Raw genomic sequence first — 16,791 nt, forward strand, 5'->3', positions numbered from 1 at the left:
TAGTTGACATCAGAAATAAGGCGTCTGCGCTTTTTATAAAAAGGACCGCCACTATCCTTAGCGACCACGCTGATAGCATTACAACTAAATTATTTGAAGTTGTCAGGCCTGCCAGTTTACAGGCGCCGGTGAATGTGCAAAAAATAAATAACCGGCTCCAGTACGTTCGTGTATATTTTGTGGAATTCAGCTATCTCGGCGGTGTCATCATCAACTCACGACGGATCACGGCCCGCGATATTCTGTCCCATCGAAAGAAAATGGAGGGGAGAAACAAATTGGAAAGTAAATACCCACACACTGATTGGGACGCCATATGGAAAAATATTAATATGCGTGGTCTACCATCGGACGTCAAGTCAGCGTGGTATAAAACAGTGAATGAGACCGTAAGCACCAATGAAAGGTTACATGCAATCGGCGTTAGCGACACGAACCTATGTCTCAAATGTAAATTGATCGACACGTTAGTGCACAGATTCACGTGCGGTGGCAATCTACAACTCTGTAATTGGATTAGGGAACAACTGGCTTTTCTTACGAGATCTTCGGTGGAAAATTTTCCCCCTGTTACATTCCTCAGGCCTCAGACTTGCTATTTTCCAGCAGCAAAAAACAACTCGGTCCATTGGTTAATGGGACACTATGTGAATTACGTAATTAATCACCTGGGAAATGACAATTCCACTGATTTTTACATGTACTTGAAGTGTGCTTTTTATAACGCCCTGAAATATAAAGACCACAAGAAAAACTACGGCAATATGCTTAAAATTGTATTCGAGCGACTGGGCATTGGTTGACAAGCCAACGAGATAAACAAAAATCGTTTATTTAAGCGAAACGACGCTTAAACAAAAACAATTGGGGAGAAGTACACTTTTACAGTTTCATATTACAATCACTTATCTTCTGCTGGCAAAGAAGGCTATTTTGTTTATTGCACAGAAGAAGCCGAAGCCGAAAGCCAGTATCGCAGGGTTAAAGATAAATTGTTTTCTTATACATTCATTTTATGACTGAGAAGGAAGTCTCATTTGTTTCCATGGAAGGGAACATACTTTTTTATTATTATTATTAATCTCAAGAAGGAAAGGAGGCTATGGAATTAGTGCCTTAACATAAAATTCCTTCTTCACATTCCATGAAGATTTTTCTTTTACAATAAAAAAAATAACAAACAAACAAAAATAATAATAATAACAATAAAAAAACTAAACAGAAATTAAAAAAAAATAATATACAGGTTCAGGGTCCACTACTTCCTACAACTTTATTATATATTACAAAGAAGTATGCTAGGTTGCCGAGAAGCAGTGGATGAGAAAAAAAAAAAAAAAAAAAAAAAAAAAAAGCACTAAAGCTATAACCTTCAATCTCTATTGCCTCGGCATGACATAAATTTTTTGTTTCAAATGAAGCATCTTTTGGTTCAGGATTTCGAAGGCAAAACAGCATATATCTACGTATACACAAGATGTAAAATTCCTTATTGAAAACTATGATAAAGACACGCCTCAGCAACAGGACTGGGTGGAGACATCGCGGCCAGGCCTCGAGATTTTGACCCCTGCCCGCTTTGCCTCCGCCTGCCTCATGCTGCAAAGTTCCTTACAAAAAAAAAAAAAAAAAAAAAAAAGTGGTTAGGACATTGCGTTGTGGCCGCAATAACCCAGGTTCGTATCCTGGTCACGGCAATTTTTGAAAGTTTAAAAAAAAAAAAAAAAAAAAAAATGGTGTAACGGTTAGCACTCTGGACTCTGAATCCAGCGATCCGAGTTCGAATCTCGGTGGAACCTTCGAAAATTTAAAAAAAAAAAAAAAAAAAAAAAAAAAAAGTTCGTAGAGCGTTCGCTTGGCATGTGAAAGGTCCAGGGTTCAAGCCGCGGCGCCTCCATATTTTGTTGTCAGTGCATGGTAAGTGTTGATCGCGGCGAACCTAAAGGCACGCAAGATGTTGCAAAGCCAGCGTCACAGACTGATATGATGTATACTGACGTAAGGAGATTAAGATGTAAGTGTGGGGACCGGCTGTTATCGAGGTGTCATCGAGTGCAGATCTGTCTTAGGTATCGCGGCTTAACCTCATTGAAGTCTAGAGGGTGGACAACACGTTGGTCTTACTCAGAGCGGTGTCCGAATTCTATTTTCGACGTTATACGTGCCACTTTCATTGTGGCCAACTACGATTCGATACATAATGCACGAAACCTGAAAGACACCCTAACGGATACATAGAGAGTAGTGTTTGTCTGCTGAATAATGGGAGTGCAAGGGTCTGTGTCGTCTATATGGCTGTATGTAGCACCATTAGACTTCGGGGGGGCGGGCGTAGCTCAGATGGTAGAGCGCTCGCTTAGTTTGCGAGAGGAACTGGGATCAATACCCAGTGCTTCCAGAATTTTTAACACACCTACATGCGCACCTTGCCATGCAAGTGGAATAATTCACAACCAGCAGATGTGTCTAGGAAGATACAAGCGAATGATTAGCATCCACAATTGACAAGCGTGCTGTTATTAGTGCGCAGGAAGCACCCTCCTCCCACGCCTACACTTAATTTAGAAACAGTACAAGTGTTCCTGTAAGATTCTCAAGCCTATGTCGGAAAGATCTGCCTTGCGCTGAGTTCACGTAAATTCCACTGCACATTCCTATTCTTTGCATGCAGTCAGCTGCTACTGGTGTTGTTAGTTGTGACTGCTGATAACAGATGCCGTAGCAATCAATTCATGGAGTGAGTTGTATGTTTTGCGGTAGTCTGTCTCTGACAAGCAAGCACAGGTGACATAGGTGCGAACACAGGAAGCCTGCAGACCCTCGCTGCCTGCAGACACCGAGCAGCCACACTAGGAGGGCGGCCTAAGCCGTAGGCGAAATGTGCTCATTCGCTTTGGCGCGACGTCGAACTATAAATAATGCTGTCACTAGCGTGAGCGTTGCGTGAGCGTCGTGGATAGTCGGAAAAGTCGGCTGCGAGGGTGAGTGCCAAGTTTGGGGAGCGTTTCGTAGTATGCGCAGTGCAATGGAGACGCGGAAACTTATTGTGGCCCAGTGTTTTGCAGTTGGACGACAAGATTGGTACACAGTAGTAAAGAGCGAGGCACTGAGTTGGCATGAATAATGGAGTGCACAATGGGGCTCGAGATGTGTTTGTTACCTCAGGTGCTGTATGATTGTCGTCAAGGAGTGCAAACGGAGCAATTTGTGACGGCTCTTTCAATTTAAGACGTTAAAAACAGACGGAATTTTCATTTGTAATACCAGAGCATCGAAACTACTTGGTACTTTTGTGTATATGAACGGGTCCGCGCCTTTGTACTCTGCTCCCTTCACCGCTACAAACCAACCAACCATCGTGTCCGTGCGCATCTGAGTCGCAAAGAATGGGGAATAGCGCAGTTTGCTCGTGCATGGGGCGTTGCTCAGTTGGTAGAGCGTTCGCTTGGCATGTGAAAGGTCCAGTGTTCAAGCCGTGGTGCCTACATTTTTTGTGGTCAGTGCATGGTAAGTGTTGGTCGCGGCGAACCTAAAGGCACGCAAGATGTTGCAAAGCCAGCGTCACAGACTGATATGATGTATACTGACGTAAGGAGAGCAAGATGTAAGTGTGGGGACCGGCTGTTATCGAGGTGTCATCGAGTGCAGATCTGTCTTAGGTATCGCGGCTTAACCTCATTGAAGTCTAGAGGGTGGACAACACGTTGGTCTTACTCAGAGCGCTGTCCGAATTCTATTTTCGACGTTATACGTGCCACTTTCATTGTGGCCAACTACGATTCGATATAGAATGCACGAAACCTGAAAGACACCCTAACGGATACATAGAGAGTAGTGTTTGTCTGCTGAATAATGGGAGTGCAAGGGTCTGTGTCGTCTATATGTCTGTATGTAGCACCATTAGTCTTCGGGGCGGCGGGCGTAGCTCAGATGGTAGAGCGCTCGCTTAGTATGCGAGAGGAACTGGGATCAATACCCAGTGCCTCCAGAATTTTTAACACACCTACATGCGTACCTTGCCATGCAAGTGGAATAATTCACAACCAGCAGATGTGTCTAGGAAGATACAAGCGAATTATTAGCATCCACAATTGACAAGCGTGCTGTTATTAGTGCGCAGGAAGCACCCTCCTCCCACGCCTACACTTAATTTAGAAACAGTACAAGTGTTCCTGTAAGATTCTCAAGCCTATGTCGGAAAGATCTGCCTTGCGCTGAGTTCACGTAAATTCCACTGCACATTCCTATTCTTTGCATGCAGTCAGCTGCTACTGGTGTTGTTAGTTGTGACTGCTGATAACAGATGCCGTAGCAATCAATTCATGGAGTGAGTTGTATGTTTTGCGGTAGTCTGTCTCTGACAAGCAAGCACGGGTGACATAGGTGCGAACACAGGAAGCCTGCAGACCCTTGCTGCCTGCAGACACCGAGCAGCCACACTAGGAGGGCGGCCTAAGCCGTAGGCGAAATGTGCTCATTCGCTTTGGCGCGACGTCGAACTATAAATAATGCTGTCACTAGCGTGAGCGTTGCGTGAGCGTCGTGGATAGTCGGAAAAGTCGGCTGCGAGGGTGAGTGCCAAGTTTGGGGAGCGTTTCGTAGTATGCGCAGTGCAATGGAGACGCGGAAACTTATTGTGGCCCAGTGTTTTGCAGTTGGACGACAAGATTGGTACACAGTAGTAAAGAGCGAGGCACTGAGTTGGCATGAATAATGGAGTGCACAATGGGGCTCGAGATGTGTTTGTTACCTCAGGTGCTGTATGATTGTCGTCAAGGAGTGAAAACGGAGCAATTTGTGACGGCTCTTTCAATTTAAGACGTTAAAAACAGACGGAATTTTCATTTGTAATACCAGAGCATCGAAACTACTTGGTACTTTTGTGTATATGAACGGGTCCGCGCCTTTGTACTCTGCTCCCTTCACCGCTACAAACCAACCAACCATCGTGTCCGTGCGCATCTGAGTCGCAAAGAATGGGGAATAGCGCAGTTTGCTCGTGCATGGGGCGTTGCTCAGTTGGTAGAGCGTTCGCTTGGCATGTGAAAGGTCCAGTGTTCAAGCCGTGGTGCCTACATTTTTTGTGGTCAGTGCATGGTAAGTGTTGGTCGCGGCGAACCTAAAGGCACGCAAGATGTTGCAAAGCCAGTGTCACAGACTGATATGATGTATACTGACGTAAGGAGAGCAAGATGTAAGTGTGGGGACCGGCTGTTATCGAGGTGTCATCGAGTGCAGATCTGTCTTAGGTATCGCGGCTTAACCTCATTGAAGTCTAGAGGGTGGACAACACGTTGGTCTTACTCAGAGCGCTGTCCGAATTCTATTTTCGACGTTATACGTGCCACTTTCATTGTGGCCAACTACGATTCGATATAGAATGCACGAAACCTGAAAGACACCCTAACGGATACATAGAGAGTAGTGTTTGTCTGCTGAATAATGGGAGTGCAAGGGTCTGTGTCGTCTATATGGCTGTATGTAGCACCATTAGTCTTCGGGGGGGCGGGCGTAGCTCAGATGGTAGAGCGCTCGCTTAGTATGCGAGAGGAACTGGCATCAATACCCAGTGCCTCCAGAATTTTTAACACACCTAAATGGGCACCTTGCCATGCAAGTGGAATAATTCACAACCAGCAGATGTGTCTAGGAAGATACAAGCGAATGATTAGCATCCACAATTGACAAGCGTGCTGTTATTAGTGCGCAGGAAGCACCCTCCTCCCACGCCTACACTTAATTTAGAAACAGTACAAGTGTTCCTGTAAGATTCTCAAGTCTATGTCGGAAAGATCTGCCTTTGCGCTGAGTTCACGTAAATTCCACTGCACATTCCTATTCTTTGCATGCAGTCAGCTGCTACTGGTGTTGTTAGTTGTGACTGCTGATAACAGATGCCGTAGCAATCAATTCATGGAGTGAGTTGTATGTTTTGCGGTAGTCTGTCTCTGACAAGCAAGCACAGGTGACATAGGTGCGAACACAGGAAGCTTGCAGACCCTCGCTGCCTGCAGACACCGAGCAGCCACACTAGGAGGGCGGCCTAAGCCGTAGGCGAAATGTGCTCATTCGCTTTGGCGCGACGTCGAACTATAAATAATGCTGTCACTAGCGTGAGCGTTGCGTGAGCGCCGTTCAAAGTCGGAAAAGTCGGCTGCGAGGGTGAGTGCCAAGTTTGGGGAGCGTTTCGTAGTATGCGCAATGCAATGGAGACGCGGAAACTAAATGTGGCCCAGTGTTTTGCAGTTGGACGACAAGATTGGTACACAGTAGTAAAGAGCGAGGCACTGAGTTGGCATGAATAATGGAGTGCACAATGGGGCTCGAGATGTGTTTGTTACCTCAGGTGTTGTATGATTGTCGTCAAGGAGTGAAAACGGAGCAATTTGTGACGGCTCTTTGAATTTAAGACGTTAAAAACAGACGGAATTTGCATTTGTAATACCAGAGCATCGAAACTACTTGGAACTTTTGTGTATATGAACGGGTCCGCGCCTTTGTACTCTGCTCCCTTCACCGCTACAAACCAACCAACCATCGTGTCCGTGCGCATCTGAGTCGCAAAGAATGGGGAATAGCGCAGTTTGCTCGTGCATGGGGCGTAGCTCAGTTGGTAGAGCGTTCGCTTGGCATGTGAAAGGTCCAGGGTTCAAGCCGCGGCGCCACCATATTTTGTTGTCAGTGCATGGTAAGTGTTGATCGCGGCGAACCTAAAGGCACGCAAGATGTTGCAAAGCCAGCGTCACAGACTGATATGATGTATACTGACGTAAGGAGAGCAAGATGTAAGTGTGGGGACCGGCTGTTATCGAGGTGTCATCGAGTGCAGATCTGTCTTAGGTATCGCGGCTTAACCTCATTGAAGTCTAGAGGGTGGACAACACGTTGGTCTTACTCAGAGCGGTGTCCGAATTCTATTTTCGACGTTATACGTGCCACTTTCATTGTGGCCAACTACGATTCGATACATAATGCACGAAACCTGAAAGACACCCTAACGGATACATAGAGAGTAGTGTTTGTCTGCTGAATAATGGGAGTGCAAGGGTCTGTGTCGTCTATATGGCTGTATGTAGCACCATTAGTCTTCGGGGGGGCGCGGGCGTAGCTCAGATGGTAGAGCGCTCGCTTAGTATGCGAGAGGAACTGGGATCAATACCCAGTGCCTCCAGAATTTTTAACACACCTACATGCGTACCTTGCCATGCAAGTGGAATAATTCACAACCAGCAGATGTGTCTAGGAAGATACAAGCGAATTATTAGCATCCACAATTGACAAGCGTGCTGTTATTAGTGCGCAGGAAGCACCCTCCTCCCACGCCTACACTTAATTTAGAAACAGTACAAGTGTTCCTGTAAGATTCTCAAGCCTATGTCGGAAAGATCTGCCTTGCGCTGAGTTCACGTAAATTCCACTGCACATTCCTATTCTTTGCATGCAGTCAGCTGCTACTGGTGTTGTTAGTTGTGACTGCTGATAACAGATGCCGTAGCAATCAATTCATGGAGTGAGTTGTATGTTTTGCGGTAGTCTGTCTCTGACAAGCAAGCACGGGTGACATAGGTGCGAACACAGGAAGCCTGCAGACCCTTGCTGCCTGCAGACACCGAGCAGCCACACTAGGAGGGCGGCCTAAGCCGTAGGCGAAATGTGCTCATTCGCTTTGGCGCGACGTCGAACTATAAATAATGCTGTCACTAGCGTGAGCGTTGCGTGAGCGTCGTGGATAGTCGGAAAAGTCGGCTGCGAGGGTGAGTGCCAAGTTTGGGGAGCGTTTCGTAGTATGCGCAGTGCAATGGAGACGCGGAAACTTATTGTGGCCCAGTGTTTTGCAGTTGGACGACAAGATTGGTACACAGTAGTAAAGAGCGAGGCACTGAGTTGGCATGAATAATGGAGTGCACAATGGGGCTCGAGATGTGTTTGTTACCTCAGGTGCTGTATGATTGTCGTCAAGGAGTGAAAACGGAGCAATTTGTGACGGCTCTTTCAATTTAAGACGTTAAAAACAGACGGAATTTTCATTTGTAATACCAGAGCATCGAAACTACTTGGTACTTTTGTGTATATGAACGGGTCCGCGCCTTTGTACTCTGCTCCCTTCACCGCTACAAACCAACCAACCATCGTGTCCGTGCGCATCTGAGTCGCAAAGAATGGGGAATAGCGCAGTTTGCTCGTGCATGGGGCGTTGCTCAGTTGGTAGAGCGTTCGCTTGGCATGTGAAAGGTCCAGTGTTCAAGCCGTGGTGCCTACATTTTTTGTGGTCAGTGCATGGTAAGTGTTGGTCGCGGCGAACCTAAAGGCACGCAAGATGTTGCAAAGCCAGTGTCACAGACTGATATGATGTATACTGACGTAAGGAGAGCAAGATGTAAGTGTGGGGACCGGCTGTTATCGAGGTGTCATCGAGTGCAGATCTGTCTTAGGTATCGCGGCTTAACCTCATTGAAGTCTAGAGGGTGGACAACACGTTGGTCTTACTCAGAGCGCTGTCCGAATTCTATTTTCGACGTTATACGTGCCACTTTCATTGTGGCCAACTACGATTCGATATAGAATGCACGAAACCTGAAAGACACCCTAACGGATACATAGAGAGTAGTGTTTGTCTGCTGAATAATGGGAGTGCAAGGGTCTGTGTCGTCTATATGGCTGTATGTAGCACCATTAGTCTTCGGGGGGGCGGGCGTAGCTCAGATGGTAGAGCGCTCGCTTAGTATGCGAGAGGAACTGGCATCAATACCCAGTGCCTCCAGAATTTTTAACACACCTAAATGGGCACCTTGCCATGCAAGTGGAATAATTCACAACCAGCAGATGTGTCTAGGAAGATACAAGCGAATGATTAGCATCCACAATTGACAAGCGTGCTGTTATTAGTGCGCAGGAAGCACCCTCCTCCCACGCCTACACTTAATTTAGAAACAGTACAAGTGTTCCTGTAAGATTCTCAAGTCTATGTCGGAAAGATCTGCCTTTGCGCTGAGTTCACGTAAATTCCACTGCACATTCCTATTCTTTGCATGCAGTCAGCTGCTACTGGTGTTGTTAGTTGTGACTGCTGATAACAGATGCCGTAGCAATCAATTCATGGAGTGAGTTGTATGTTTTGCGGTAGTCTGTCTCTGACAAGCAAGCACAGGTGACATAGGTGCGAACACAGGAAGCTTGCAGACCCTCGCTGCCTGCAGACACCGAGCAGCCACACTAGGAGGGCGGCCTAAGCCGTAGGCGAAATGTGCTCATTCGCTTTGGCGCGACGTCGAACTATAAATAATGCTGTCACTAGCGTGAGCGTTGCGTGAGCGCCGTTCAAAGTCGGAAAAGTCGGCTGCGAGGGTGAGTGCCAAGTTTGGGGAGCGTTTCGTAGTATGCGCAATGCAATGGAGACGCGGAAACTAAATGTGGCCCAGTGTTTTGCAGTTGGACGACAAGATTGGTACACAGTAGTAAAGAGCGAGGCACTGAGTTGGCATGAATAATGGAGTGCACAATGGGGCTCGAGATGTGTTTGTTACCTCAGGTGTTGTATGATTGTCGTCAAGGAGTGAAAACGGAGCAATTTGTGACGGCTCTTTGAATTTAAGACGTTAAAAACAGACGGAATTTGCATTTGTAATACCAGAGCATCGAAACTACTTGGAACTTTTGTGTATATGAACGGGTCCGCGCCTTTGTACTCTGCTCCCTTCACCGCTACAAACCAACCAACCATCGTGTCCGTGCGCATCTGAGTCGCAAAGAATGGGGAATAGCGCAGTTTGCTCGTGCATGGGGCGTAGCTCAGTTGGTAGAGCGTTCGCTTGGCATGTGAAAGGTCCAGGGTTCAAGCCGCGGCGCCACCATATTTTGTTGTCAGTGCATGGTAAGTGTTGATCGCGGCGAACCTAAAGGCACGCAAGATGTTGCAAAGCCAGCGTCACAGACTGATATGATGTATACTGACGTAAGGAGAGCAAGATGTAAGTGTGGGGACCGGCTGTTATCGAGGTGTCATCGAGTGCAGATCTGTCTTAGGTATCGCGGCTTAACCTCATTGAAGTCTAGAGGGTGGACAACACGTTGGTCTTACTCAGAGCGGTGTCCGAATTCTATTTTCGACGTTATACGTGCCACTTTCATTGTGGCCAACTACGATTCGATACATAATGCACGAAACCTGAAAGACACCCTAACGGATACATAGAGAGTAGTGTTTGTCTGCTGAATAATGGGAGTGCAAGGGTCTGTGTCGTCTATATGGCTGTATGTAGCACCATTAGTCTTCGGGGGGGCGCGGGCGTAGCTCAGATGGTAGAGCGCTCGCTTAGTATGCGAGAGGAACTGGGATCAATACCCAGTGCTTCCAGAACTTTTAACACACCTACATGCGTACCTTGCCATGCAAGTGGAATAATTCACAACCAGCAGATGTGTCTAGGAAGATACAAGCGAATTATTAGCATCCACAATTGACAAGCGTGCTGTTATTAGTGCGCAGGAAGCAGCCTCCTCCCACGCCTACACTTATTTTACAAACAGTACAAGTGTTCCTGTAAGATTCTCAAGCCTATGTCGGAAAGATCTGCCTTGCGCTGAGTTCACGTAAATTCCACTGCACATTCCTATTCTTTGCATGCAGTCAGCTGCTACTGGTGTTGTTAGTTGTGACTGCTGATAACAGATGCCGTAGCAATCAATTCATGGAGTGAGTTGTATGTTTTGCGGTAGTCTGTCTCTGACAAGCAAGCACAGGTGACATAGGTGCGAACACAGGAAACTTGCAGACCCTCGCTGCCTGCAGACACCGAGCAACCACACTAGGAGGGCGGCCTAAGCCGTAGGCGAAATGTGCTCATTCGATTTGGCGCGACGTCGAACTATAAATAATGCTGTCACTAGCGTGAGCGTTGAGTGAGCGTCGTGGAAAGTCGGAAAAGTCGGCTGCGACGGTGAGTGCCAAGTTTGGGGAGCGTTTCGTAGTATGCGCAGTGCAATGGAGACGTGGAAACTTATTGTGGCCCAGTGTTTTGCAGTTGGACGACAAGATTGGTACACAGTAGTAAAGAGCGAGGCACTGAGTTGGCATGAATAATGGAGTGCACAATGGGGCTCGAGATGTGTTTGTTACCTCAGGTGCTGTATGATTGTCGTCAAGGAGTGAAAACGGAGCAATTTGTGACGCCTCTTTGAATTTAAGACGTTAAAAACAGACGGAATTTGCATTTGTAATACCAGAGCATCGAAACTACTTGGAACTTTTGTGTATATGAACGGGTCCGCGCCTTTGTACTCTGCTCCCTTAACCGCTACAAACCAACCAACCATCGTGTCCGTGCGCATCTGAGTCGCAAAGAATGGGGAATAGCGCAGCTTGCTCGTGCATGGGGCGTAGCTCAGTTGGTAGAGCGTTCGCTTGGCATGTGAAAGGTCCAGGGTTCAAGCCGCGGCGCCTCCATATTTTGTTGTCAGTGCATCATAAGTGTTGATCGCGGCGAACCTAAAGGCACGCAAGATGTTGGAAAGCCAGCGTCACAGACTGATATGATGTATACTGACGTAAGGAGATTAAGATGTAAGTGTGGGGACCGGCTGTTATCGAGGTGTCATCGAGTGCAGATCTGTCTTAGGTATCGCGGCTTAACCTCATTGAAGTCTAGAGGGTGGACAACACGTTGGTCTTACTCAGAGCGGTGTCCGAATTCTATTTTCGACGTTATACGTGCCACTTTCATTGTGGCCAACTACGATTCGATACATAATGCACGAAACCTGAAAGACACCCTAACGGATACATAGAGAGTAGTGTTTGTCTGCTGAATAATGGGAGTGCAAGGGTCTGTGTCGTCTATATGGCTGTATGTAGCACCATTAGTCTTCGGGGGGGCGGTCGTAGCTCAGATGGTAGAGCGCTCGCTTAGTATGCGAGAGGAACTGGGATCAATACCCAGTGCTTCCAGAATTTTTAACACACCTACATGCGCACCTTGCCATGCAAGTGGAATAATTCACAACCAGCAGATGTGTCTAGGAAGATACAAGCGAATGATTAGCATCCACAATTGACAAGCGTGCTGTTATTAGTGCGCAGGAAGCACCCTCCTCCCACGCCTACACTTAATTTAGAAACAGTACAAGTGTTCCTGTAAGATTCTCAAGCCTATGTCGGAAAGATCTGTCTTGCGCTGAGTTCACGTAAATTCCACTGCACATTCCTATTCTTTGCATGCAGTCAGCTGCTACTGGTGTTGTTAGTTGTGACTGCTGATAACAGATGCCGTAGCAATCAATTCATGGAGTGAGTTGTATGTTTTGCGGTAGTCTGTCTCTGACAAGCAAGCACAGGTGACATAGGTGCGAACACAGGAAGCCTGCAGACCCTCGCTGCCTGCAGACACCGAGCAGCCACACTAGGAGGGCGGCCTAAGCCATAGGCGAAATGTGCTCATTCGCTTTGGCGCGACGTCGAACTATAAATAATGCTGTCACTAGCGTGAGCGTTGCGTGAGCGTCGTGGAAAGTCGGAAAAGTCGGCTGCGAGGGTGAGTGCCAAGTTTGGGGAGCGTTTCGTAGTACGCGCAGTGCAATGGAGACGCGGAAACTTATTGTGGCCCAGTGTTTTGCAGTTGGACGACAAGATTGGTACACAGTAGTAAAGAGCGAGGCACTGAGTTGGCATGAATAATGGAGTGCACAATGGGGCTCGAGATGTGTTTGTTACCTCAGGTGCTGTATGATTGTCGTCAAGGAGTGAAAACGGAGCAATTTGTGACGGCTCTTTCAATTTAAGACGTTAAAAACAGACGGAATTTTCATTTGTAATACCAGAGCATCGAAACTACTTGGTACTTTTGTGTATATGAACGGGTCCGCGCCTTTGTACTCTGCTCCCTTCACCGCTACAAACCAACCAACCATCGTGTCCGTGCGCATCTGAGTCGCAAAGAATGGGGAATAGCGCAGTTTGCTCGTGCATGGGGCGTAGCTCAGTTGGTAGAGCGTTCGCTTGGCATGTGAAAGGTCCAGTGTTCAAGCCGCGGCGCCTACATTTTTTGTGGTCAGTGCATGGTAAGTGTTGGTCGCGGCGAACCTAAAGGCACGCAAGATGTTGCAAAGCCAGTGTCACAGACTGATATGATGTATACTGACGTAAGGAGAGCAAGATGTAAGTGTGGGGACCGGCTGTTATCGAGGTGTCATCGAGTGCAGATCTGTCTTAGGTATCGCGGCTTAACCTCATTGAAGTCTAGAGGGTGGACAACACGTTGGTCTTACTCAGAGCGGTGTCCGAATTCTATTTTCGACGTTATACGTGCCACTTTCATTGTGGCCAACTACGATTCGATACATCATGCACGAAACCTGAAAGACACCCTAACGGATACATAGAGAGTAGTGTTTGTCTGCTGAATAATGGGAGTGGAAGGGTCTGTGTCGTCTATATGGCTGTATGTAGCACCATTAGTCTTCGGGGCGGCGGGCGTAGCTCAGATGGTAGAGCGCTCGCTTAGTATGCGAGAGGAACTGGGTTCAATACCCAGTGCCTCCAGAATTTTTAACACACCTACACGCGTACCTTGCCATGCAAGTGGAATAATTCACAACCAGCAGATGTGTCTAGGAAGATACAAGCGAATTATTAGCATCCACAATTGACAAGCGTGCTGTTATTAGTGCGCAGGAAGCACCCTCCTCCCACGCCTACACTTAATTTAGAAACAGTACAAGTGTTCCCGTAAGATTCTCAAGCCTATATCGGAAAGATCTGCCTTGCGCTGAGTTCACGTAAATCCCACTGCACATTCCTATTCTTTGCATGCAGTCAGCTGCTACTGGTGTTGCTAGTTGTGACTGCTGATAACAGATGCCGTAGCAATCAATTCATGGAGTGAGTTGTATGTTTTCCGATAGTCTGTCTCTGACAAGCAAGCACAGGTGACATAGGTGCGAACACAGGAAGCTTGCAGACCCTCGCTGCCTGCAGACACAGAGCAGCCACACTAGGAGGGCGGCCTAAGCCGTAGGCGAAATGTGCTCATTCGCTTTGGCGCGACGTCGAACTATAAATAATGCTGTCACTAGCGTGAGCGTCGTGGAAAGTGGGAAAAGTCGGCTGCGAGGGTGAGTGCCAAGTTTGGGGAGCGTTTCGTAGTATGCGCAGTGCAATGGAGACGCGGAAACTTATTGTGGCCCAGTGTTTTGCAGTTGGACGACAAGATTGGTACACAGTAGTAAAGAGCGAGGCACTGAGTTGGCATGAATAATGGAGTGCACAATGGGGCTCGAGATGTGTTTGTTACCTCAGGTGCTGTATGATTGTCGTCAAGGAGTGAAAACGGAGCAATTTGTGACGGCTCTTTCAATTTAAGACGTTAAAAACAGACGGAATTTTCATTTGTAATACCAGAGCATCGAAACTACTTGGTACTTTTGTGTATATGAACGGGTCCGCGCCTTTGTACTCTGCTCCCTTCACCGCTACAAACCAACCAACCATCGTGTCCGTGCGCATCTGAGTCGCAAAGAATGGGGAATAGCGCAGTTTGCTCGTGCATGGGGCGTTGCTCAGTTGGTAGAGCGTTCGCTTGGCATGTGAAAGGTCCAGTGTTCAAGCCGTGGTGCCTACATTTTTTGTGGTCAGTGCATGGTAAGTGTTGGTCGCGGCGAACCTAAAGGCACGCAAGATGTTGCAAAGCCAGCGTCACAGACTGATATGATGTATACTGACGTAAGGAGAGCAAGATGTAAGTGTGGGGACCGGCTGTTATCGAGGTGTCATCGAGTGCAGATCTGTCTTAGGTATCGCGGCTTAACCTCATTGAAGTCTAGAGGGTGGACAACACGTTGGTCTTACTCAGAGCGCTGTCCGAATTCTATTTTCGACGTTATACGTGCCACTTTCATTGTGGCCAACTACGATTCGATATAGAATGCACGAAACCTGAAAGACACCCTAACGGATACATAGAGAGTAGTGTTTGTCTGCTGAATAATGGGAGTGCAAGGGTCTGTGTCGTCTATATGGCTGTATGTAGCACCATTAGTCTTCGGGGGGGCGGGCGTAGCTCAGATGGTAGAGCGCTCGCTTAGTATGCGAGAGGAACTGGCATCAATACCCAGTGCCTCCAGAATTTTTAACACACCTACATGCGCACCTTGCCATGCAAGTGGAATAATTCACAACCAGCAGATGTGTCTAGGAAGATACAAGCGAATGATTAGCATCCACAATTGACAAGCGTGCTGTTATTAGTGCGCAGGAAGCACCCTCCTCCCACGCCTACACTTAATTTAGAAACAGTACAAGTGTTCCTGTAAGATTCTCAAGTCTATGTCGGAAAGATCTGCCTTGCGCTGAGTTCACGTAAATTCCACTGCACATTCCTATTCTTTGCATGCAGTCAGCTGCTACTGGTGTTGTTAGTTGTGACTGCTGATAACAGATGCCGTAGCAATCAATTCATGGAGTGAGTTGTATGTTTTGCGGTAGTCTGTCTCTGACAAGCAAGCACAGGTGACATAGGTGCGAACACAGGAAGCTTGCAGACCCTCGCTGCCTGCAGACACCGAGCAGCCACACTAGGAGGGCGGCCTACGCCGTAGGCGAAATGTGCTCATTCGCTTTGGCGCGACGTCGAACTATAAATAATGCTGTCACTAGCGTGAGCGTTGCGTGAGCGACGTGGAAAGTCGGAAAAGTCGGCTGCGAGGGTGAGTGCCAAGTTTGGGGAGCGTTTCGTAGTATGCGCAATGCAATGGAGACGCGGAAACTAAATGTGGCCCAGTGTTTTGCAGTTGGACGACAAGATTGGTACACAGTAGTAAAGAGCGAGGCACTGAGTTGGCATGAATAATGGAGTGCACAATGGGGCTCGAGATGTGTTTGTTACCTCAGGTGCTGTATGATTGTCGTCAAGGAGTGAAAACGGAGCAATTTGTGACGGCTCTTTCAATTTAAGACGTTAAAAACAGACGGAATTTGCATTTGTAATACCAGAGCATCGAAACTACTTGGAACTTTTGTGTATATGAACGGGTCCGCGCCTTTGTACTCTGCTCCCTTCACCGCTACAAACCAACCAACCATCGTGTCCGTGCGCATCTGAGTCGCAAAGAATGGGGAATAGCGCAGTTTGCTCGTGCATGGGGCGTAGCTCAGTTGGTAGAGCGTTCGCTTGGCATGTGAAAGGTCCAGGGTTCAAGCCGCGGCGCCACCATATTTTGTTGTCAGTGCATGGTAAGTGTTGATCGCGGCGAACCTAAAGGCACGCAAGATGTTGCAAAGCCAGCGTCACAGACTGATATGATGTATACTGACGTAAGGAGAGCAAGATGTAAGTGTGGGGACCGGCTGTTATCGAGGTGTCATCGAGTGCAGATCTGTCTTAGGTATCGCGGCTTAACCTCATTGAAGTCTAGAGGGTGGACAACACGTTGGTCTTACTCAGAGCGGTGTCCGCATTCTATTTTCGACGTTATACGTGCCACTTTCATTGTGGCCAACTACGATTCGATACATCATGCACGAAACCTGAAAGACACCCTAACGGATACATAGAGAGTAGTGTTTGTCTGCTGAATAATGGGAGTGCAAGGGTCTGTGTCGTCTATATGGCTGTATGTAGCACCATTAGTCTTCGGGGGAGCGGGCGTAGCTCAGATGGTAGAGCGCTCGCTTAGTATGCGAGAGGAACTGGGATCAATACCCAGTGCTTCCAGAATTTTTAACACACCTACATGCGTACCTTGCCATGCAAGTGGAATAATTCACAACCAGCAGATGTGTCTAGGAAGATACAAGCGAAT

General features: G+C 47.5%; 4 non-coding genes across 4 annotated transcripts; all 4 read left to right on the top strand.

Annotated features, from left to right (window-relative positions):
- Positions 1-6,596: 6,596 nt before the first annotated feature.
- Positions 6,597-6,668, top strand: Trnaa-ggc (transfer RNA alanine (anticodon GGC)). Its single transcript has one exon. It is a non-coding gene; the product is annotated as a tRNA-Ala (tRNA).
- A 3,111-nt stretch (positions 6,669-9,779) lies between these two features.
- Trnaa-ggc (transfer RNA alanine (anticodon GGC)) lies at positions 9,780-9,851 on the top strand. The gene has a single exon. It is a non-coding gene; the product is annotated as a tRNA-Ala (tRNA).
- Positions 9,852-13,460: 3,609 nt separating this feature from the next.
- Positions 13,461-13,534, top strand: Trnat-agu (transfer RNA threonine (anticodon AGU)). Its single transcript has one exon. It is a non-coding gene; the product is annotated as a tRNA-Thr (tRNA).
- Positions 13,535-16,130: 2,596 nt separating this feature from the next.
- On the top strand, positions 16,131-16,202 carry Trnaa-ggc (transfer RNA alanine (anticodon GGC)). The gene has a single exon. It is a non-coding gene; the product is annotated as a tRNA-Ala (tRNA).
- Positions 16,203-16,791: the final 589 nt, after the last annotated feature.

The sequence above is a fragment of the Schistocerca gregaria genome, chromosome 10 (genome assembly GCF_023897955.1).
Source record: "Schistocerca gregaria isolate iqSchGreg1 chromosome 10, iqSchGreg1.2, whole genome shotgun sequence".
NCBI lineage: Eukaryota > Metazoa > Arthropoda > Insecta > Orthoptera > Acrididae > Schistocerca > Schistocerca gregaria.